At 55.6% G+C, this 22,809-nt stretch overlaps 4 non-coding genes across 4 annotated transcripts; all 4 read right to left on the bottom strand.

Annotated features, from left to right (window-relative positions):
• Nucleotides 1-122: 122 nt before the first annotated feature.
• LOC148757407 (5S ribosomal RNA) lies at nt 123-241 on the bottom strand. The gene has a single exon (XR_016022315.1). It is a non-coding gene; the product is annotated as a 5S ribosomal RNA (ribosomal RNA).
• A 5,652-nt stretch (nt 242-5,893) lies between these two features.
• On the bottom strand, nt 5,894-6,012 carry LOC148757406 (5S ribosomal RNA). The gene has a single exon (XR_016022314.1). It is a non-coding gene; the product is annotated as a 5S ribosomal RNA (ribosomal RNA).
• Nucleotides 6,013-11,666: 5,654 nt separating this feature from the next.
• Nucleotides 11,667-11,785, bottom strand: LOC148757405 (5S ribosomal RNA). The gene has a single exon (XR_016022313.1). It is a non-coding gene; the product is annotated as a 5S ribosomal RNA (ribosomal RNA).
• A 5,635-nt stretch (nt 11,786-17,420) lies between these two features.
• On the bottom strand, nt 17,421-17,539 carry LOC148757404 (5S ribosomal RNA). The gene has a single exon (XR_016022312.1). It is a non-coding gene; the product is annotated as a 5S ribosomal RNA (ribosomal RNA).
• Between the last annotated feature and the right edge of the window lie 5,270 nt (nt 17,540-22,809).

Here is a 22,809-nt window from a genome sequence, read left to right as displayed (position 1 = left end):
GGCTGACCCGCCGCTGGCCAGGGGTACCTTCGGCTGGCTGGGCGGCAGAAGAGGGGCAAGGGGCGCCAGGGGTTCGGAGGGAGCCACGCCGGGGCGGCGGCGCAAAAGGAGAGGCGAGCAAAAGCCTACAGCACCCGGTATTCCCAGGCGGTCTCCCATCCAAGTACTAACCAGGCCCGACCCTGCTTAGCTTCCGAGATCAGACGAGATCGGGCGCGTTCAGGGTGGTATGGCCGTAGACGCTGGGACCCGGCTGCCGGCGCCCCAAGAGCCTGCTCCCGGCCTGCCTCGTGAGCGTGCGCCGTGCTGCTGGGCCGCTCGGGTGGCGAGCATCTCCTCGCGGGCCGGCTCCGCCGGCGCCGCGCCTCCCGCCTGCTCCCCGCCTCCCCCGGACGCCGCCGGCGTGGGCGGCGGGCTACTCTTGGCCCGCAGCGAGGCCCCTCCGCGCCACCCGTGGCTCCACGGGCCTCTGTCACTTCCCTGACGGTGACAGAAGTCTCGGCGCCCTGGCATCCTGGGACTCCCCGGGCCCCGTACGGCTTACACCCCGCCCCCCCCAACCCCGCTCACCCCCACCCCCAGCCCCACCACCCCAGACCCGCCTGGCTGCTCTGCGGTCCCCCGCTCGTGGCAAGCGAGGGGGTCGCAGGGTCCTCTCAGGCCCCTCCGGCCCTAGGCACGCGCGGCCCTGGCCCTGGCACTGGCCGGCCCCACCGACTGGCCCAAAGCCACGGGGAGCCACCCGTGCCACCAGGGTGCAGCGGCTCCAGTCTGCCGTCACCCTTCGTCACACAGCCTTCCGTCCGGGCCCTCGCCCCTCCTCAGCGACCAGCGTCCCGCCCGATCTCCGGTCCCTTCACTGGCTACACGTCACCTCTCCTGACCCAGGGAGGTGAGAGAGAGGATGAGAGAAGGCCAGAGACGGAGCAAGAGAGAGGCGGAGAGAGACAGGCGGGGACTGTGGCGACAGAGTCCCAGAGAGCCGTTTCCAGGCTCTGGGCCTCGCGTGGAGGGGTGCTGCCTCGGGTGGTGCACGGTCATCAGCTGTGACCGCTTGGCCGTCAGCTGTTGCCAGTTGGCCATAGGCCACCGGTACAGCTGCGGTGGCCAAGCTAGGAAGCGCGGATGGTGGACTGCAAATTGCAGAGGGGCGCGGATTGCAGTTGGCCGGCTTGGCGTGTCGGTCGGTTGGTGGGTCGGTTGGTTGGCAGAGAAGCGGCCGGCAGGTTGGGGATCGTGCGGCTCCGGCTTGCTGTGTCTCCGAGCCAGCCGCCCGTGAGAAATGGTGCTATGAGACCCCTATCCATGGCTCCGTTGGTGTTCCTTCTTGGCCTCGCCATATCCTGCGTTCTTGTGCGGGCAGAGGGACTAGAGTCCCCGCAGGACAGGGACCGACAGACAGAACGGGGGGGGGGGAGGAGGAGGAGGAGGAGGAGGGAGCGAGATGGAAATATACACGTATATGTGCATGTATGTATCTAGACGTACAGAGAGACATGGACAGAGACAGAGAAAGAGGGGGCTGGCACGCGGGGAGAGAGCTCCTGAGCGAGAGCCACAGCCCAACAGGCATGTCGCAGAGCCAGACGGACAGGGGGTGGAGGTTGAGGGTGGGGGGGACGCACAGGCTGGGACACGGACTGGGACGGACGCACTGAGGCTGTGTTGCGGTGGCAGCTTCTCCACCGGTGTGTGGTGGAGCCCGGGGCTGGGCTCCGCTAAGGAGGCAGTGCCCGGGCTTTGGCAGTCACCCTCAAAGCCCCCGGGGCGGGCCGCCAGGGTCTCCGGAGTGCCGGTGGGCTCCGAGCCCCGCCCAGGGTCCCGCCCGCGGGCGGAGAGTGGCAGCCCCAGGCACCCTCGTTGTGAGGGTTGTGTGCCTGCGTGCCTGCTCTTCCCCTTGTGGTGGTGTGGGGAGCTGGAGCATCAAGGGTTAAGAAAATGTAACTACAAGCAGAGGTTGGGAGGATGGCTGAGGGGAACTCCGATAAGCATAAAGAACAAACAGAAACAGACACCTGCTGTTCTGGGAATGGGACAATCTCAAAAGGTCTAAAGACAGTCAGGGCCAAACTTTGGAGAAACATAACTAATCTGTACTTGCTGCCTCAGCCGCTTTATGTAACCTTCTTGTTTCTGTCTGTATAAAAGAATGCTGAAAAATCAAGCAGGCGCAGCAGTCCAGTCAGAACTGCTCGCCCTCCCGATCCCATCTTTGTCTCTTGTCCAATTTTTTCTCTCAATCCTCACTCCCCACTTCAGGAACCGTTCGTCTCGTCGGCAGGCTCCGACAAGTGGCGCCCGAACAGGGACCTGACTACTGGGGAATCAGTGAAGGACTCCGCTTGCAAACGAGACGCGTCGAATAAGGTTAGTGAAAGCGGTGAGATACCATAGTCGGGAGTAAAATAAAATGGGACAGGGTAACAGTAAAAGGCTGTTTACTCACATGTTAAGGAGCATGCTAAAAGCTAGAGGAGTTAAAACCAGTGAAGCACAGTTGCTTCGATTTTTAGAATTTGTAGTACAAATATGTCCCTGGTTCCCCGAAGAAGGGACTTTAAACTTAGAAACTTGGGAAAAGGTGAGAGAGCGTTTACAGGGATATTATGATGCTCGTGGACCCTCTGAAGTACCAGTAGATACTTTTTCCTTATGGAATTTGGTTAGGGATGTGATCGATCCTAAACACGAGGGAATCAGATACTCTGAGAATGATCAACCCAAACTGGATCCCCCTGGGAAGCAGAGGTGCAAAGATTACAAGCTGCACTCACTTCCCTCTCTGTTCAAATGCAATTAGTCCAGGCTCAACAGACTGGGCCTTTATTAGAATCTCAATCAGAATAGAAGCCTGGGTTACAATGAAGCTCTCCTCCAAGTGTAGTTGCAGGGCTAGATCCACTGCCCGAGGCCCCTATCAACCGAAAAAGATTCAAGCCGCCAAGCTGCTAGTACAGGGGCAACTTAAAAAGGGACACATTGCCCCCTCCAATTCTCCCGGGAATTCTCCCATTTTTGTTATTAAAAAAAAAAAAAAAAAAAAAAAAAAAAAAATCTGGTAGATAGAGATTATGACAAGATTTAGAAAAAGTTAATAAAACCATGAAATGAAGGGGAGCCTTACAGACAGGCTTGCCCTGTCCTGCAGCCACACCAAAACACACATGTAAAATTGTTTTGGACTTCAAAGATTGTTTTTATACTATACCTTTAAATCCTGATGACTGCCCTGGATTTGCTTTCAGTGTTCCTTCCGTTAATTTACAAGAACCTTTTAAGAGCTATCATTGGCTAGTGCTACCTCAGGGAATGGCTAGTAGCCCTACATTATGTCAAAAACTTGTATCAGCTGCAATAAAACCTACCCGAAGGACATTTCCAGATATTTACATCATCCACTACACGGATGACATACTTCTTGCCCACTCTTGTGAACCAAAGTTGCTTGCTGCTTTTGCTCATTTACAAGAAAAGCTCCACAATTATGGGCTAGTTATAGCCCCAGAAAAAATTCAGCAAGTGCCTCCTTACTCTTATCTGGGATATTGTTTAATGCCTCAGGCCATTGTGCCTCAAAAAAATACAAATCCGGCGAGATTGTTTAAAAACGTTAAATGATTTCCAAAAGCTACTGGGAGGCATTAACTGGATTAGACCTCAGTTGCGGTTGACAACCGGTGAATTACAACCTTTGTTTAAAATATTACGTGGGGAAGCTGATCCTACTTCTCCCCGCGAGATAACACGGGGAAGAGGCTTTGCTTGTATTTCTCCAGGTCCGGAAGAAAAACCTTTGTGAATTCCTGGTCGGTGTTAAACCATACCATGAGCGACAGCCCACAGAAGAGAAGACATCTGTAGATACCCATCCACGCCCCCTACTGTTCCATTCTTGTGTTTACACCTTATGTCTCTCTGTCTGGTCCCCCAAAGATGGTTTGCAGCCAAAGACGGGTAAGATATCTCACGGGAGATACAACCTAAGCCGGGCGGAACCGAGTGGGGACCCCCAATGAGCTGCCTTAGAAGATCCAAAAAGGAGCCTTTCCTCCCCTTCCCCCTGCCTGGCAAAAGCCATTGCTGTCTCTGGCTTTCCTCTCTCACCTGATTGTGAGAGAAGTCATGAGGGCAATGAAGATCAGTTCTCTCCACTTATCTCAACAGAAGTGTTACAATATGGGTGACTTGACCCTGAGAAGGTAAGACATCATGGGACTTTATGCTTCGGCTGTTAACAGACAAAGGGTGATTGGAATAAACATTTTTCTGCTATGAGGTACGAGTCTCACAGACCGTGTAAGAAAAAAATGTTACTCTTGATCTTATCCAGTTTCATAAAGAGGTCTTGACACTGCAAGAGACCTCTCCTTTAAACACCGATATAGCTGATACTCTCAACAAACTTGTCTCTAGTTTTCACAATGTATTGCCATCATACTCTTCAATGCTTCAAATTATGCCCCCCTCCCCTTGTAATTCCGCCTGTTGTGATCCTCCTGATACTATGTTTCCTCCCCTGCATCACAGAAGCTGTGATGGGGATAGTCACAGATATTTATGGAGAAATTCACAAAATAAGGCTCCACATGGCTAATAAACCAAAAGCCACTGCCCCTGTCTAACCCCGAAGGAGATCGGTAGCCAATGACGGGTAATGATCAGTGGATGTCTTACAACCTAAGACAGGAGTCGATCGCTTTGATGAAGGATATCCAATGACGGGTAAGTGAGAATGTCTGTACTGACCACCTAAGCCAGGCACGATCTCAAAAAATAAAAAAGGGGGAATTGCGGGGAGCTGGAGCATCAAGCGTTAAGAAAATGTAACTACAAGCAGAGGTTGGGAGGATGGCTGAGGGGAACTCCGATAAGCATAAAGAACAAACAGAAACAGACACCTGCTGTTCTGGGAATGGGACAATCTCAAAAGGTCTAAAGACAGTCAGGGCCAAACTTTGGAAAAACATAACTAATCTGTACTTGCTGCCTCAGCCGCTTTATGTAACCTTCCTGTTTCTGTCTGTATAAAAGAATGCTGAAAAATCAAGCAGGCGCAGCAGTCTAGTCAGAACTGCTCGCCCTCCCGATCCCATCTTTGTCTCTTGTCTATTTTCTTCTCAATCCTCACTCCCCACTTCAGGAACCGTTCGTCTCGTCGGCAGGCTCCGACATGGTGGTCTCTCCTGGAGCCCGAGGGCGTGCGGGGTGTTGGGGTGCTGCTCTCTCCGTCCCCTGGTTTGTCCCGGCTCTTTTTCCCCTGTGTGTCGGGGCCACTGCGGCCGGCGGGAACCGAGGGCTCCTGGCTCTTGTGGGAGACGGGAGGGGGCGCGCGCGCGCGCGCGCGCGCGGGGGTGTGGGGCGAGGTGCCTGCCAGCAGAGACAGAGGCCCCCGGTGGGGCGGGGCGGGTGGGCATCCCGTTTGCCGGAGGACACGCCTATCCTGTGTCTCGGGGCCCAGGTGCAGGCACAGGGATGGTCGTCCCCTGGGCTCGGGCCGAGGTGCAAAGGACCGGCACGTCCTGGGATGGAGAAAGCCTGGTGGAGGCCTGCGCCGGCAGGCAGCCCTGGGCTTGGGCTTTGGGGGCGGCGGGGGCGGGGAGCGGGAGGGAGCGCGGCGATGGCAGCGGCGGCGACGGCGGCGACCGCGGCTCGGCGAAGGGCTGCGGGCTGTCGGCCTGCGGGAGCGAAGAGGACTGAGAAGAGGGTGTGGGGGGGAGCCGGGGCCGACGGGCCTGGCGTGCGGCCCGGGCTGCGAGCTTGTAGTGCCGGGCGGCTGACCCGCCGCTGGCCAGGGGTACCTTCGGCTGGCTGGGCGGCAGAAGAGGGGCAAGGGGCGCCAGGGGTTCGGAGGGAGCCACGCCGGGGCGGCGGCGCAAAAGGAGAGGCGAGCAAAAGCCTACAGCACCCGGTATTCCCAGGCGGTCTCCCATCCAAGTACTAACCAGGCCCGACCCTGCTTAGCTTCCGAGATCAGACGAGATCGGGCGCGTTCAGGGTGGTATGGCCGTAGACGCTGGGACCCGGCTGCCGGCGCCCCAAGAGCCTGCTCCCGGCCTGCCTCGTGAGCGTGCGCCGTGCTGCTGGGCCGCTCGGGTGGCGAGCATCTCCTCGCGGGCCGGCTCCGCCGGCGCCGCGCCTCCCGCCTGCTCCCCGCCTCCCCCGGACGCCGCCGGCGTGGGCGGCGGGCTACTCTTGGCCCGCAGCGAGGCCCCTCCGCGCCACCCGTGGCTCCACGGGCCTCTGTCACTTCCCTGACGGTGACAGAAGTCTCGGCGCCCTGGCATCCTGGGACTCCCCGGGCCCCGTACGGCTTACACCCCGCCCCCCCCAACCCCGCTCACCCCCACCCCCAGCCCCACCACCCCAGACCCGCCTGGCTGCTCTGCGGTCCCCCGCTCGTGGCAAGCGAGGGGGTCGCAGGGTCCTCTCAGGCCCCTCCGGCCCTAGGCACGCGCGGCCCTGGCCCTGGCACTGGCCGGCCCCACCGACTGGCCCAAAGCCACGGGGAGCCACCCGTGCCACCAGGGTGCAGCGGCTCCAGTCTGCCGTCACCCTTCGTCACACAGCCTTCCGTCCGGGCCCTCGCCCCTCCTCAGCGACCAGCGTCCCGCCCGATCTCCGGTCCCTTCACTGGCTACACGTCACCTCTCCTGACCCAGGGAGGTGAGAGAGAGGATGAGAGAAGGCCAGAGACGGAGCAAGAGAGAGGCGGAGAGAGACAGGTGGGGACTGTGGCGACAGAGTCCCAGAGAGCCGTTTCCAGGCTCTGGGCCTCGCGTGGAGGGGTGCTGCCTCGGGTGGTGCACGGTCATCAGCTGTGACCGCTTGGCCGTCAGCTGTTGCCAGTTGGCCATAGGCCACCGGTACAGCTGCGGTGGCCAAGCTAGGAAGCGCGGATGGTGGACTGCAAATTGCAGAGGGGCGCGGATTGCAGTTGGCCGGCTTGGCGTGTCGGTCGGTTGGTGGGTCGGTTGGTTGGCAGAGAAGCGGCCGGCAGGTTGGGGATCGTGCGGCTCCGGCTTGCTGTGTCTCCGAGCCAGCCGCCCGTGAGAAATGGTGCTATGAGACCCCTATCCATGGCTCCGTTGGTGTTCCTTCTTGGCCTCGCCATATCCTGCGTTCTTGTGCGGGCAGAGGGACTAGAGTCCCCGCAGGACAGGGACCGACAGACAGAACGGGGGGGGGGGAGGAGGAGGAGGAGGAGGAGGGAGCGAGATGGAAATATACACGTATATGTGCATGTATGTATCTAGACGTACAGAGAGACATGGACAGAGACAGAGAAAGAGGGGGCTGGCACGCGGGGAGAGAGCTCCTGAGCGAGAGCCACAGCCCAACAGGCATGTCGCAGAGCCAGACGGACAGGGGGTGGAGGTTGAGGGTGGGGGGGACGCACAGGCTGGGACACGGACTGGGACGGACGCACTGAGGCTGTGTTGCGGTGGCAGCTTCTCCACCGGTGTGTGGTGGAGCCCGGGGCTGGGCTCCGCTAAGGAGGCAGTGCCCGGGCTTTGGCAGTCACCCTCAAAGCCCCCGGGGCGGGCCGCCAGGGTCTCCGGAGTGCCGGTGGGCTCCGAGCCCCGCCCAGGGTCCCGCCCGCGGGCGGAGAGTGGCAGCCCCAGGCACCCTCGTTGTGAGGGTTGTGTGCCTGCGTGCCTGCTCTTCCCCTTGTGGTGGTGTGGGGAGCTGGAGCATCAAGGGTTAAGAAAATGTAACTACAAGCAGAGGTTGGGAGGATGGCTGAGGGGAACTCCGATAAGCATAAAGAACAAACAGAAACAGACACCTGCTGTTCTGGGAATGGGACAATCTCAAAAGGTCTAAAGACAGTCAGGGCCAAACTTTGGAGAAACATAACTAATCTGTACTTGCTGCCTCAGCCGCTTTATGTAACCTTCTTGTTTCTGTCTGTATAAAAGAATGCTGAAAAATCAAGCAGGCGCAGCAGTCCAGTCAGAACTGCTCGCCCTCCCGATCCCATCTTTGTCTCTTGTCCAATTTTTTCTCTCAATCCTCACTCCCCACTTCAGGAACCGTTCGTCTCGTCGGCAGGCTCCGACAAGTGGCGCCCGAACAGGGACCTGACTACTGGGGAATCAGTGAAGGACTCCGCTTGCAAACGAGACGCGTCGAATAAGGTTAGTGAAAGCGGTGAGATACCATAGTCGGGAGTAAAATAAAATGGGACAGGGTAACAGTAAAAGGCTGTTTACTCACATGTTAAGGAGCATGCTAAAAGCTAGAGGAGTTAAAACCAGTGAAGCACAGTTGCTTCGATTTTTAGAATTTGTAGTACAAATATGTCCCTGGTTCCCCGAAGAAGGGACTTTAAACTTAGAAACTTGGGAAAAGGTGAGAGAGCGTTTACAGGGATATTATGATGCTCGTGGACCCTCTGAAGTACCAGTAGATACTTTTTCCTTATGGAATTTGGTTAGGGATGTGATCGATCCTAGACACGAGGGAATCAGATACTCTGAGAATGATCAACCCAAACTGGATCCCCCTGGGAAGCAGAGGTGCAAAGATTACAAGCTGCACTCACTTCCCTCTCTGTTCAAATGCAATTAGTCCAGGCTCAACAGACTGGGCCTTTATTAGAATCTCAATCAGAATAGAAGCCTGGGTTACAATGAAGCTCTCCTCCAAGTGTAGTTGCAGGGCTAGATCCACTGCCCGAGGCCCCTATCAACCGAAAAAGATTCAAGCCGCCAAGCTGCTAGTACAGGGGCAACTTAAAAAGGGACACATTGCCCCCTCCAATTCTCCCGGGAATTCTCCCATTTTTGTTATTAAAAAAAAAAAAAAAAAAAAAAAAAAAAAAAAATCTGGTAGATAGAGATTATGACAAGATTTAGAAAAAGTTAATAAAACCATGAAATGAAGGGGAGCCTTACAGACAGGCTTGCCCTGTCCTGCAGCCACACCAAAACACACATGTAAAATTGTTTTGGACTTCAAAGATTGTTTTTATACTATACCTTTAAATCCTGATGACTGCCCTGGATTTGCTTTCAGTGTTCCTTCCGTTAATTTACAAGAACCTTTTAAGAGCTATCATTGGCTAGTGCTACCTCAGGGAATGGCTAGTAGCCCTACATTATGTCAAAAACTTGTATCAGCTGCAATAAAACCTACCCGAAGGACATTTCCAGATATTTACATCATCCACTACACGGATGACATACTTCTTGCCCACTCTTGTGAACCAAAGTTGCTTGCTGCTTTTGCTCATTTACAAGAAAAGCTCCACAATTATGGGCTAGTTATAGCCCCAGAAAAAATTCAGCAAGTGCCTCCTTACTCTTATCTGGGATATTGTTTAATGCCTCAGGCCATTGTGCCTCAAAAAAATACAAATCCGGCGAGATTGTTTAAAAACGTTAAATGATTTCCAAAAGCTACTGGGAGGCATTAACTGGATTAGACCTCAGTTGCGGTTGACAACCGGTGAATTACAACCTTTGTTTAAAATATTACGTGGGGAAGCTGATCCTACTTCTCCCCGCGAGATAACACGGGGAAGAGGCTTTGCTTGTATTTCTCCAGGTCCGGAAGAAAAACCTTTGTGAATTCCTGGTCGGTGTTAAACCATACCATGAGCGACAGCCCACAGAAGAGAAGACATCTGTAGATACCCATCCACGCCCCCTACTGTTCCATTCTTGTGTTTACACCTTATGTCTCTCTGTCTGGTCCCCCAAAGATGGTTTGCAGCCAAAGACGGGTAAGATATCTCACGGGAGATACAACCTAAGCCGGGCGGAACCGAGTGGGGACCCCCAATGAGCTGCCTTAGAAGATCCAAAAAGGAGCCTTTCCTCCCCTTCCCCCTGCCTGGCAAAAGCCATTGCTGTCTCTGGCTTTCCTCTCTCACCTGATTGTGAGAGAAGTCATGAGGGCAATGAAGATCAGTTCTCTCCACTTATCTCAACAGAACTGTTACAATATGGGTGACTTGACCCTGAGAAGGTAAGACATCATGGGACTTTATGCTTCGGCTGTTAACAGACAAAGGGTGATTGGAATAAACATTTTTCTGCTATGAGGTACGAGTCTCACAGACCGTGTAAGAAAAAAATGTTACTCTTGATCTTATCCAGTTTCATAAAGAGGTCTTGACACTGCAAGAGACCTCTCCTTTAAACACCGATATAGCTGATACTCTCAACAAACTTGTCTCTAGTTTTCACAATGTATTGCCATCATACTCTTCAATGCTTCAAATTATGCCCCCCTCCCCTTGTAATTCCGCCTGTTGTGATCCTCCTGATACTATGTTTCCTCCCCTGCATCACAGAAGCTGTGATGGGGATAGTCACAGATATTTATGGAGAAATTCACAAAATAAGGCTCCACATGGCTAATAAACCAAAAGCCACTGCCCCTGTCTAACCCCGAAGGAGATCGGTAGCCAATGACGGGTAATGATCAGTGGATGTCTTACAACCTAAGACAGGAGTCGATCGCTTTGATGAAGGATATCCAATGACGGGTAAGTGAGAATGTCTGTACTGACCACCTAAGCCAGGCACGATCTCAAAAAATAAAAAAGGGGGAATTGCGGGGAGCTGGAGCATCAAGCGTTAAGAAAATGTAACTACAAGCAGAGGTTGGGAGGATGGCTGAGGGGAACTCCGATAAGCATAAAGAACAAACAGAAACAGACACCTGCTGTTCTGGGAATGGGACAATCTCAAAAGGTCTAAAGACAGTCAGGGCCAAACTTTGGAAAAACATAACTAATCTGTACTTGCTGCCTCAGCCGCTTTATGTAACCTTCCTGTTTCTGTCTGTATAAAAGAATGCTGAAAAATCAAGCAGGCGCAGCAGTCTAGTCAGAACTGCTCGCCCTCCCGATCCCATCTTTGTCTCTTGTCTATTTTCTTCTCAATCCTCACTCCCCACTTCAGGAACCGTTCGTCTCGTCGGCAGGCTCCGACATGGTGGTCTCTCCTGGAGCCCGAGGGCGTGCGGGGTGTTGGGGTGCTGCTCTCTCCGTCCCCTGGTTTGTCCCGGCTCTTTTTCCCCTGTGTGTCGGGGCCACTGCGGCCGGCGGGAACCGAGGGCTCCTGGCTCTTGTGGGAGACGGGAGGGGGCGCGCGCGCGCGCGCGCGCGCGGGGGTGTGGGGCGAGGTGCCTGCCAGCAGAGACAGAGGCCCCCGGTGGGGCGGGGCGGGTGGGCATCCCGTTTGCCGGAGGACACGCCTATCCTGTGTCTCGGGGCCCAGGTGCAGGCACAGGGATGGTCGTCCCCTGGGCTCGGGCCGAGGTGCAAAGGACCGGCACGTCCTGGGATGGAGAAAGCCTGGTGGAGGCCTGCGCCGGCAGGCAGCCCTGGGCTTGGGCTTTGGGGGCGGCGGGGGCGGGGAGCGGGAGGGAGCGCGGCGATGGCAGCGGCGGCGACGGCGGCGACCGCGGCTCGGCGAAGGGCTGCGGGCTGTCGGCCTGCGGGAGCGAAGAGGACTGAGAAGAGGGTGTGGGGGGGAGCCGGGGCCGACGGGCCTGGCGTGCGGCCCGGGCTGCGAGCTTGTAGTGCCGGGCGGCTGACCCGCCGCTGGCCAGGGGTACCTTCGGCTGGCTGGGCGGCAGAAGAGGGGCAAGGGGCGCCAGGGGTTCGGAGGGAGCCACGCCGGGGCGGCGGCGCAAAAGGAGAGGCGAGCAAAAGCCTACAGCACCCGGTATTCCCAGGCGGTCTCCCATCCAAGTACTAACCAGGCCCGACCCTGCTTAGCTTCCGAGATCAGACGAGATCGGGCGCGTTCAGGGTGGTATGGCCGTAGACGCTGGGACCCGGCTGCCGGCGCCCCAAGAGCCTGCTCCCGGCCTGCCTCGTGAGCGTGCGCCGTGCTGCTGGGCCGCTCGGGTGGCGAGCATCTCCTCGCGGGCCGGCTCCGCCGGCGCCGCGCCTCCCGCCTGCTCCCCGCCTCCCCCGGACGCCGCCGGCGTGGGCGGCGGGCTACTCTTGGCCCGCAGCGAGGCCCCTCCGCGCCACCCGTGGCTCCACGGGCCTCTGTCACTTCCCTGACGGTGACAGAAGTCTCGGCGCCCTGGCATCCTGGGACTCCCCGGGCCCCGTACGGCTTACACCCCGCCCCCCCCAACCCCGCTCACCCCCACCCCCAGCCCCACCACCCCAGACCCGCCTGGCTGCTCTGCGGTCCCCCGCTCGTGGCAAGCGAGGGGGTCGCAGGGTCCTCTCAGGCCCCTCCGGCCCTAGGCACGCGCGGCCCTGGCCCTGGCACTGGCCGGCCCCACCGACTGGCCCAAAGCCACGGGGAGCCACCCGTGCCACCAGGGTGCAGCGGCTCCAGTCTGCCGTCACCCTTCGTCACACAGCCTTCCGTCCGGGCCCTCGCCCCTCCTCAGCGACCAGCGTCCCGCCCGATCTCCGGTCCCTTCACTGGCTACACGTCACCTCTCCTGACCCAGGGAGGTGAGAGAGAGGATGAGAGAAGGCCAGAGACGGAGCAAGAGAGAGGCGGAGAGAGACAGGCGGGGACTGTGGCGACAGAGTCCCAGAGAGCCGTTTCCAGGCTCTGGGCCTCGCGTGGAGGGGTGCTGCCTCGGGTGGTGCACGGTCATCAGCTGTGACCGCTTGGCCGTCAGCTGTTGCCAGTTGGCCATAGGCCACCGGTACAGCTGCGGTGGCCAAGCTAGGAAGCGCGGATGGTGGACTGCAAATTGCAGAGGGGCGCGGATTGCAGTTGGCCGGCTTGGCGTGTCGGTCGGTTGGTGGGTCGGTTGGTTGGCAGAGAAGCGGCCGGCAGGTTGGGGATCGTGCGGCTCCGGCTTGCTGTGTCTCCGAGCCAGCCGCCCGTGAGAAATGGTGCTATGAGACCCCTATCCATGGCTCCGTTGGTGTTCCTTCTTGGCCTCGCCATATCCTGCGTTCTTGTGCGGGCAGAGGGACTAGAGTCCCCGCAGGACAGGGACCGACAGACAGAACGGGGGGGGGGGAGGAGGAGGAGGAGGAGGAGGGAGCGAGATGGAAATATACACGTATATGTGCATGTATGTATCTAGACGTACAGAGAGACATGGACAGAGACAGAGAAAGAGGGGGCTGGCACGCGGGGAGAGAGCTCCTGAGCGAGAGCCACAGCCCAACAGGCATGTCGCAGAGCCAGACGGACAGGGGGTGGAGGTTGAGGGTGGGGGGGACGCACAGGCTGGGACACGGACTGGGACGGACGCACTGAGGCTGTGTTGCGGTGGCAGCTTCTCCACCGGTGTGTGGTGGAGCCCGGGGCTGGGCTCCGCTAAGGAGGCAGTGCCCGGGCTTTGGCAGTCACCCTCAAAGCCCCCGGGGCGGGCCGCCAGGGTCTCCGGAGTGCCGGTGGGCTCCGAGCCCCGCCCAGGGTCCCGCCCGCGGGCGGAGAGTGGCAGCCCCAGGCACCCTCGTTGTGAGGGTTGTGTGCCTGCGTGCCTGCTCTTCCCCTTGTGGTGGTGTGGGGAGCTGGAGCATCAAGGGTTAAGAAAATGTAACTACAAGCAGAGGTTGGGAGGATGGCTGAGGGGAACTCCGATAAGCATAAAGAACAAACAGAAACAGACACCTGCTGTTCTGGGAATGGGACAATCTCAAAAGGTCTAAAGACAGTCAGGGCCAAACTTTGGAGAAACATAACTAATCTGTACTTGCTGCCTCAGCCGCTTTATGTAACCTTCTTGTTTCTGTCTGTATAAAAGAATGCTGAAAAATCAAGCAGGCGCAGCAGTCCAGTCAGAACTGCTCGCCCTCCCGATCCCATCTTTGTCTCTTGTCCAATTTTTTCTCTCAATCCTCACTCCCCACTTCAGGAACCGTTCGTCTCGTCGGCAGGCTCCGACAAGTGGCGCCCGAACAGGGACCTGACTACTGGGGAATCAGTGAAGGACTCCGCTTGCAAACGAGACGCGTCGAATAAGGTTAGTGAAAGCGGTGAGATACCATAGTCGGGAGTAAAATAAAATGGGACAGGGTAACAGTAAAAGGCTGTTTACTCACATGTTAAGGAGCATGCTAAAAGCTAGAGGAGTTAAAACCAGTGAAGCACAGTTGCTTCGATTTTTAGAATTTGTAGTACAAATATGTCCCTGGTTCCCCGAAGAAGGGACTTTAAACTTAGAAACTTGGGAAAAGGTGAGAGAGCGTTTACAGGGATATTATGATGCTCGTGGACCCTCTGAAGTACCAGTAGATACTTTTTCCTTATGGAATTTGGTTAGGGATGTGATCGATCCTAAACACGAGGGAATCAGATACTCTGAGAATGATCAACCCAAACTGGATCCCCCTGGGAAGCAGAGGTGCAAAGATTACAAGCTGCACTCACTTCCCTCTCTGTTCAAATGCAATTAGTCCAGGCTCAACAGACTGGGCCTTTATTAGAATCTCAATCAGAATAGAAGCCTGGGTTACAATGAAGCTCTCCTCCAAGTGTAGTTGCAGGGCTAGATCCACTGCCCGAGGCCCCTATCAACCGAAAAAGATTCAAGCCGCCAAGCTGCTAGTACAGGGGCAACTTAAAAAGGGACACATTGCCCCCTCCAATTCTCCCGGGAATTCTCCCATTTTTGTTATTAAAAAAAAAAAAAAAAAAAATCTGGTAGATAGAGATTATGACAAGATTTAGAAAAAGTTAATAAAACCATGAAATGAAGGGGAGCCTTACAGACAGGCTTGCCCTGTCCTGCAGCCACACCAAAACACACATGTAAAATTGTTTTGGACTTCAAAGATTGTTTTTATACTATACCTTTAAATCCTGATGACTGCCCTGGATTTGCTTTCAGTGTTCCTTCCGTTAATTTACAAGAACCTTTTAAGAGCTATCATTGGCTAGTGCTACCTCAGGGAATGGCTAGTAGCCCTACATTATGTCAAAAACTTGTATCAGCTGCAATAAAACCTACCCGAAGGACATTTCCAGATATTTACATCATCCACTACACGGATGACATACTTCTTGCCCACTCTTGTGAACCAAAGTTGCTTGCTGCTTTTGCTCATTTACAAGAAAAGCTCCACAATTATGGGCTAGTTATAGCCCCAGAAAAAATTCAGCAAGTGCCTCCTTACTCTTATCTGGGATATTGTTTAATGCCTCAGGCCATTGTGCCTCAAAAAAATACAAATCCGGCGAGATTGTTTAAAAACGTTAAATGATTTCCAAAAGCTACTGGGAGGCATTAACTGGATTAGACCTCAGTTGCGGTTGACAACCGGTGAATTACAACCTTTGTTTAAAATATTACGTGGGGAAGCTGATCCTACTTCTCCCCGCGAGATAACACGGGGAAGAGGCTTTGCTTGTATTTCTCCAGGTCCGGAAGAAAAACCTTTGTGAATTCCTGGTCGGTGTTAAACCATACCATGAGCGACAGCCCACAGAAGAGAAGACATCTGTAGATACCCATCCACGCCCCCTACTGTTCCATTCTTGTGTTTACACCTTATGTCTCTCTGTCTGGTCCCCCAAAGATGGTTTGCAGCCAAAGACGGGTAAGATATCTCACGGGAGATACAACCTAAGCCGGGCGGAACCGAGTGGGGACCCCCAATGAGCTGCCTTAGAAGATCCAAAAAGGAGCCTTTCCTCCCCTTCCCCCTGCCTGGCAAAAGCCATTGCTGTCTCTGGCTTTCCTCTCTCACCTGATTGTGAGAGAAGTCATGAGGGCAATGAAGATCAGTTCTCTCCACTTATCTCAACAGAACTGTTACAATATGGGTGACTTGACCCTGAGAAGGTAAGACATCATGGGACTTTATGCTTCGGCTGTTAACAGACAAAGGGTGATTGGAATAAACATTTTTCTGCTATGAGGTACGAGTCTCACAGACCGTGTAAGAAAAAAATGTTACTCTTGATCTTATCCAGTTTCATAAAGAGGTCTTGACACTGCAAGAGACCTCTCCTTTAAACACCGATATAGCTGATACTCTCAACAAACTTGTCTCTAGTTTTCACAATGTATTGCCATCATACTCTTCAATGCTTCAAATTATGCCCCCCTCCCCTTGTAATTCCGCCTGTTGTGATCCTCCTGATACTATGTTTCCTCCCCTGCATCACAGAAGCTGTGATGGGGATAGTCACAGATATTTATGGAGAAATTCACAAAATAAGGCTCCACATGGCTAATAAACCAAAAGCCACTGCCCCTGTCTAACCCCGAAGGAGATCGGTAGCCAATGACGGGTAATGATCAGTGGATGTCTTACAACCTAAGACAGGAGTCGATCGCTTTGATGAAGGATATCCAATGACGGGTAAGTGAGAATGTCTGTACTGACCACCTAAGCCAGGCACGATCTCAAAAAATAAAAAAGGGGGAATTGCGGGGAGCTGGAGCATCAAGCGTTAAGAAAATGTAACTACAAGCAGAGGTTGGGAGGATGGCTGAGGGGAACTCCGATAAGCATAAAGAACAAACAGAAACAGACACCTGCTGTTCTGGGAATGGGACAATCTCAAAAGGTCTAAAGACAGTCAGGGCCAAACTTTGGAAAAACATAACTAATCTGTACTTGCTGCCTCAGCCGCTTTATGTAACCTTCCTGTTTCTGTCTGTATAAAAGAATGCTGAAAAATCAAGCAGGCGCAGCAGTCTAGTCAGAACTGCTCGCCCTCCCGATCCCATCTTTGTCTCTTGTCTATTTTCTTCTCAATCCTCACTCCCCACTTCAGGAACCGTTCGTCTCGTCGGCAGGCTCCGACATGGTGGTCTCTCCTGGAGCCCGAGGGCGTGCGGGGTGTTGGGGTGCTGCTCTCTCCGTCCCCTGGTTTGTCCCGGCTCTTTTTCCCCTGTGTGTCGGGGCCACTGCGGCCGGCGGGAACCGAGGGCTCCTGGCTCTTGTGGGAGACGGGAGGGGGCGCGCGCGCGCGCGCGGGGGTGTGGGGCGAGGTGCCTGCCAGCAGAGACAGAGGCCCCCGGTGGGGCGGGGCGGGTGGGCATCCCGTTTGCCGGAGGACACGCCTATCCTGTGTCTCGGGGCCCAGGTGCAGGCACAGGGATGGTCGTCCCCTGGGCTCGGGCCGAGGTGCAAAGGACCGGCACGTCCTGGGATGGAGAAAGCCTGGTGGAGGCCTGCGCCGGCAGGCAGCCCTGGGCTTGGGCTTTGGGGGCGGCGGGGGCGGGGAGCGGGAGGGAGCGCGGCGATGGCAGCGGCGGCGACGGCGGCGACCGCGGCTCGGCGAAGGGCTGCGGGCTGTCGGCCTGCGGGAGCGAAGAGGACTGAGAAGAGGGTGTGGGGGGGAGCCGGGGCCGACGGGCCTGGCGTGCGGCCCGGGCTGCGAGCTTGTAGTGCCGGGCGGCTGACCCGCCGCTGGCCAGGGGTACCTTCGGCTGGCTGGGCGGCAGAAGAGGGGCAAGGGGCGCCAGGGGTTCGGAGGGAGCCACGCCGGGGCGGCGGCGCAAAAGGAGAGGCGAGCAAAAGCCTACAGCACCCGGTATTCCCAGGCGGTCTCCCATCCAAGTACTAACCAGGCCCGACCCTGCTTAGCTTCCGAGATCAGACGAGATCGGGCGCGTTCAGGGTGGTATGGCCGTAGACGCTGGGACCCGGCTGCCGGCGCCCCAAGAGCCTGCTCCCGGCCTGCCTCGTGAGCGTGCGCCGTGCTGCTGGGCCGCTCGGGTGGCGAGCATCTCCTCGCGGGCCGGCTCCGCCGGCGCCGCGCCTCCCGCCTGCTCCCCGCCTCCCCCGGACGCCGCCGGCGTGGGCGGCGGGCTACTCTTGGCCCGCAGCGAGGCCCCTCCGCGCCACCCGTGGCTCCACGGGCCTCTGTCACTTCCCTGACGGTGACAGAAGTCTCGGCGCCCTGGCATCCTGGGACTCCCCGGGCCCCGTACGGCTTACACCCCGCCCCCCCAACCCCGCTCACCCCCACCCCCAGCCCCACCACCCCAGACCCGCCTGGCTGCTCTGCGGTCCCCCGCTCGTGGCAAGCGAGGGGGTCGCAGGGTCCTCTCAGGCCCCTCCGGCCCTAGGCACGCGCGGCCCTGGCCCTGGCACTGGCCGGCCCCACCGACTGGCCCAAAGCCACGGGGAGCCACCCGTGCCACCAGGGTGCAGCGGCTCCAGTCTGCCGTCACCCTTCGTCACACAGCCTTCCGTCCGGGCCCTCGCCCCTCCTCAGCGACCAGCGTCCCGCCCGATCTCCGGTCCCTTCACTGGCTACACGTCACCTCTCCTGACCCAGGGAGGTGAGAGAGAGGATGAGAGAAGGCCAGAGACGGAGCAAGAGAGAGGCGGAGAGAGACAGGCGGGGACTGTGGCGACAGAGTCCCAGAGAGCCGTTTCCAGGCTCTGGGCCTCGCGTGGAGGGGTGCTGCCTCGGGTGGTGCACGGTCATCAGCTGTGACCGCTTGGCCGTCAGCTGTTGCCAGTTGGCCATAGGCCACCGGTACAGCTGCGGTGGCCAAGCTAGGAAGCGCGGATGGTGGACTGCAAATTGCAGAGGGGCGCGGATTGCAGTTGGCCGGCTTGGCGTGTCGGTCGGTTGGTGGGTCGGTTGGTTGGCAGAGAAGCGGCCGGCAGGTTGGGGATCGTGCGGCTCCGGCTTGCTGTGTCTCCGAGCCAGCCGCCCGTGAGAAATGGTGCTATGAGACCCCTATCCATGGCTCCGTTGGTGTTCCTTCTTGGCCTCGCCATATCCTGCGTTCTTGTGCGGGCAGAGGGACTAGAGTCCCCGCAGGACAGGGACCGACAGACAGAACGGGGGGGGGGGGAGGAGGAGGAGGAGGAGGAGGGAGCGAGATGGAAATATACACGTATATGTGCATGTATGTATCTAGACGTACAGAGAGACATGGACAGAGACAGAGAAAGAGGGGGCTGGCACGCGGGGAGAGAGCTCCTGAGCGAGAGCCACAGCCCAACAGGCATGTCGCAGAGCCAGACGGACAGGGGGTGGAGGTTGAGGGTGGGGGGGACGCACAGGCTGGGACACGGACTGGGACGGACGCACTGAGGCTGTGTTGCGGTGGCAGCTTCTCCACCGGTGTGTGGTCGAGCCCGGGGCTGGGCTCCGCTAAGGAGGCAGTGCCCGGGCTTTGGCAGTCACCCTCAAAGCCCCCGGGGCGGGCCGCCAGGGTCTCCGGAGTGCCGGTGGGCTCCGAGCCCCGCCCAGGGTCCCGCCCGCGGGCGGAGAGTGGCAGCCCCAGGCACCCTCGTTGTGAGGGTTGTGTGCCTGCGTGCCTGCTCTTCCCCTTGTGGTGGTGTGGGGAGCTGGAGCATCAAGGGTTAAGAAAATGTAACTACAAGCAGAGGTTGGGAGGATGGCTGAGGGGAACTCCGATAAGCATAAAGAACAAACAGAAACAGACACCTGCTGTTCTGGGAATGGGACAATCTCAAAAGGTCTAAAGACAGTCAGGGCCAAACTTTGGAGAAACATAACTAATCTGTACTTGCTGCCTCAGCCGCTTTATGTAACCTTCTTGTTTCTGTCTGTATAAAAGAATGCTGAAAAATCAAGCAGGCGCAGCAGTCCAGTCAGAACTGCTCGCCCTCCCGATCCCATCTTTGTCTCTTGTCCAATTTTTTCTCTCAATCCTCACTCCCCACTTCAGGAACCGTTCGTCTCGTCGGCAGGCTCCGACAAGTGGCGCCCGAACAGGGACCTGACTACTGGGGAATCAGTGAAGGACTCCGCTTGCAAACGAGACGCGTCGAATAAGGTTAGTGAAAGCGGTGAGATACCATAGTCGGGAGTAAAATAAAATGGGACAGGGTAACAGTAAAAGGCTGTTTACTCACATGTTAAGGAGCATGCTAAAAGCTAGAGGAGTTAAAACCAGTGAAGCACAGTTGCTTCGATTTTTAGAATTTGTAGTACAAATATGTCCCTGGTTCCCCGAAGAAGGCACTTTAAACTTAGAAACTTGGGAAAAGGTGAGAGAGCGTTTACAGGGATATTATGATGCTCGTGGACCCTCTGAAGTACCAGTAGATACTTTTTCCTTATGGAATTTGGTTAGGGATGTGATCGATCCTAAACACGAGGGAATCAGATACTCTGAGAATGATCAACCCAAACTGGATCCCCCTGGGAAGCAGAGGTGCAAAGATTACAAGCTGCACTCACTTCCCTCTCTGTTCAAATGCAATTAGTCCAGGCTCAACAGACTGGGCCTTTATTAGAATCTCAATCAGAATAGAAGCCTGGGTTACAATGAAGCTCTCCTCCAAGTGTAGTTGCAGGGCTAGATCCACTGCCCGAGGCCCCTTTCAACCGAAAAAGATTCAAGCCGCCAAGCTGCTAGTACAGGAGCAACTTAAAAAGGGACACATTGCCCCCTCCAATTCTCCCGGGAATTCTCCCATTTTTGTTATTAAAAAAAAAAAAAAAAAAAAAATCTGGTAGATAGAGATTATGACAAGATTTAGAAAAAGTTAATAAAACCATGAAATGAAGGGGAGCCTTACAGACAGGCTTGCCCTGTCCTGCAGCCACACCAAAACACACATGTAAAATTGTTTTGGACTTCAAAGATTGTTTTTATACTATACCTTTAAATCCTGATGACTGCCCTGGATTTGCTTTCAGTGTTCCTTCCGTTAATTTACAAGAACCTTTTAAGAGCTATCATTGGCTAGTGCTACCTCAGGGAATGGCTAGTAGCCCTACATTATGTCAAAAACTTGTATCAGCTGCAATAAAACCTACCCGAAGGACATTTCCAGATATTTACATCATCCACTACACGGATGACATACTTCTTGCCCACTCTTGTGAACCAAAGTTGCTTGCTGCTTTTGCTCATTTACAAGAAAAGCTCCACAATTATGGGCTAGTTATAGCCCCAGAAAAAATTCAGCAAGTGCCTCCTTACTCTTATCTGGGATATTGTTTAATGCCTCAGGCCATTGTGCCTCAAAAAAATACAAATCCGGCGAGATTGTTTAAAAACGTTAAATGATTTCCAAAAGCTACTGGGAGGCATTAACTGGATTAGACCTCAGTTGCGGTTGACAACCGGTGAATTACAACCTTTGTTTAAAATATTACGTGGGGAAGCTGATCCTACTTCTCCCCGCGAGATAACACGGGGAAGAGGCTTTGCTTGTATTTCTCCAGGTCCGGAAGAAAAACCTTTGTGAATTCCTGGTCGGTGTTAAACCATACCATGAGCGACAGCCCACAGAAGAGAAGACATCTGTAGATACCCATCCACGCCCCCTACTGTTCCATTCTTGTGTTTACACCTTATGTCTCTCTGTCTGGTCCCCCAAAGATGGTTTGCAGCCAAAGACGGGTAAGATATCTCACGGGAGATACAACCTAAGCCGGGCGGAACCGAGTGGGGACCCCCAATGAGCTGCCTTAGAAGATCCAAAAAGGAGCCTTTCCTCCCCTTCCCCCTGCCTGGCAAAAGCCATTGCTGTCTCTGGCTTTCCTCTCTCACCTGATTGTGAGAGAAGTCATGAGGGCAATGAAGATCAGTTCTCTCCACTTATCTCAACAGAACTGTTACAATATGGGTGACTTGACCCTGAGAAGGTAAGACATCATGGGACTTTATGCTTCGGCTGTTAACAGACAAAGGGTGATTGGAATAAACATTTTTCTGCTATGAGGTACGAGTCTCACAGACCGTGTAAGAAAAAAATGTTACTCTTGATCTTATCCAGTTTCATAAAGAGGTCTTGACACTGCAAGAGACCTCTCCTTTAAACACCGATATAGCTGATACTCTCAACAAACTTGTCTCTAGTTTTCACAATGTATTGCCATCATACTCTTCAATGCTTCAAATTATGCCCCCCTCCCCTTGTAATTCCGCCTGTTGTGATCCTCCTGATACTATGTTTCCTCCCCTGCATCACAGAAGCTGTGATGGGGATAGTCACAGATATTTATGGAGAAATTCACAAAATAAGGCTCCACATGGCTAATAAACCAAAAGCCACTGCCCCTGTCTAACCCCGAAGGAGATCGGTAGCCAATGACGGGTAATGATCAGTGGATGTCTTACAACCTAAGACAGGAGTCGATCGCTTTGATGAAGGATATCCAATGACGGGTAAGTGAGAATGTCTGTACTGACCACCTAAGCCAGGCACGATCTCAAAAAATAAAAAAGGGGGAATTGCGGGGAGCTGGAGCATCAAGCGTTAAGAAAATGTAACTACAAGCAGAGGTTGGGAGGATGGCTGAGGGGAACTCCGATAAGCATAAAGAACAAACAGAAACAGACACCTGCTGTTCTGGGAATGGGACAATCTCAAAAGGTCTAAAGACAGTCAGGGCCAAACTTTGGAAAAACATAACTAATCTGTACTTGCTGCCTCAGCCGCTTTATGTAACCTTCCTGTTTCTGTCTGTATAAAAGAATGCTGAAAAATCAAGCAGGCGCAGCAGTCTAGTCAGAACTGCTCGCCCTCCCGATCCCATCTTTGTCTCTTGTCTATTTTCTTCTCAATCCTCACTCCCCACTTCAGGAACCGTTCGTCTCGTCGGCAGGCTCCGACATGGTGGTCTCTCCTGGAGCCCGAGGGCGTGCGGGGTGTTGGGGTGCTGCTCTCTCCGTCCCCTGGTTTGTCCCGGCTCTTTTTCCCCTGTGTGTCGGGGCCACTGCGGCCGGCGGGAACCGAGGGCTCCTGGCTCTTGTGGGAGACGGGAGGGGGCGCGCGCGCGCGCGCGCGCGCGGGGGTGTGGGGCGAGGTGCCTGCCAGCAGAGACAGAGGCCCCCGGTGGGGCGGGGCGGGTGGGCATCCCGTTTGCCGGAGGACACGCCTATCCTGTGTCTCGGGGCCCAGGTGCAGGCACAGGGATGGTCGTCCCCTGGGCTCGGGCCGAGGTGCAAAGGACCGGCACGTCC

Source organism: Rhinolophus sinicus, chromosome 8, assembly GCF_057876585.1.
Source record: "Rhinolophus sinicus isolate RSI-liver-muscle chromosome 8, RSI-T2T, whole genome shotgun sequence".
NCBI classification, from domain to species: domain Eukaryota; kingdom Metazoa; phylum Chordata; class Mammalia; order Chiroptera; family Rhinolophidae; genus Rhinolophus; species Rhinolophus sinicus.
This window is presented reverse-complemented; position numbering and strand designations above follow the sequence as displayed.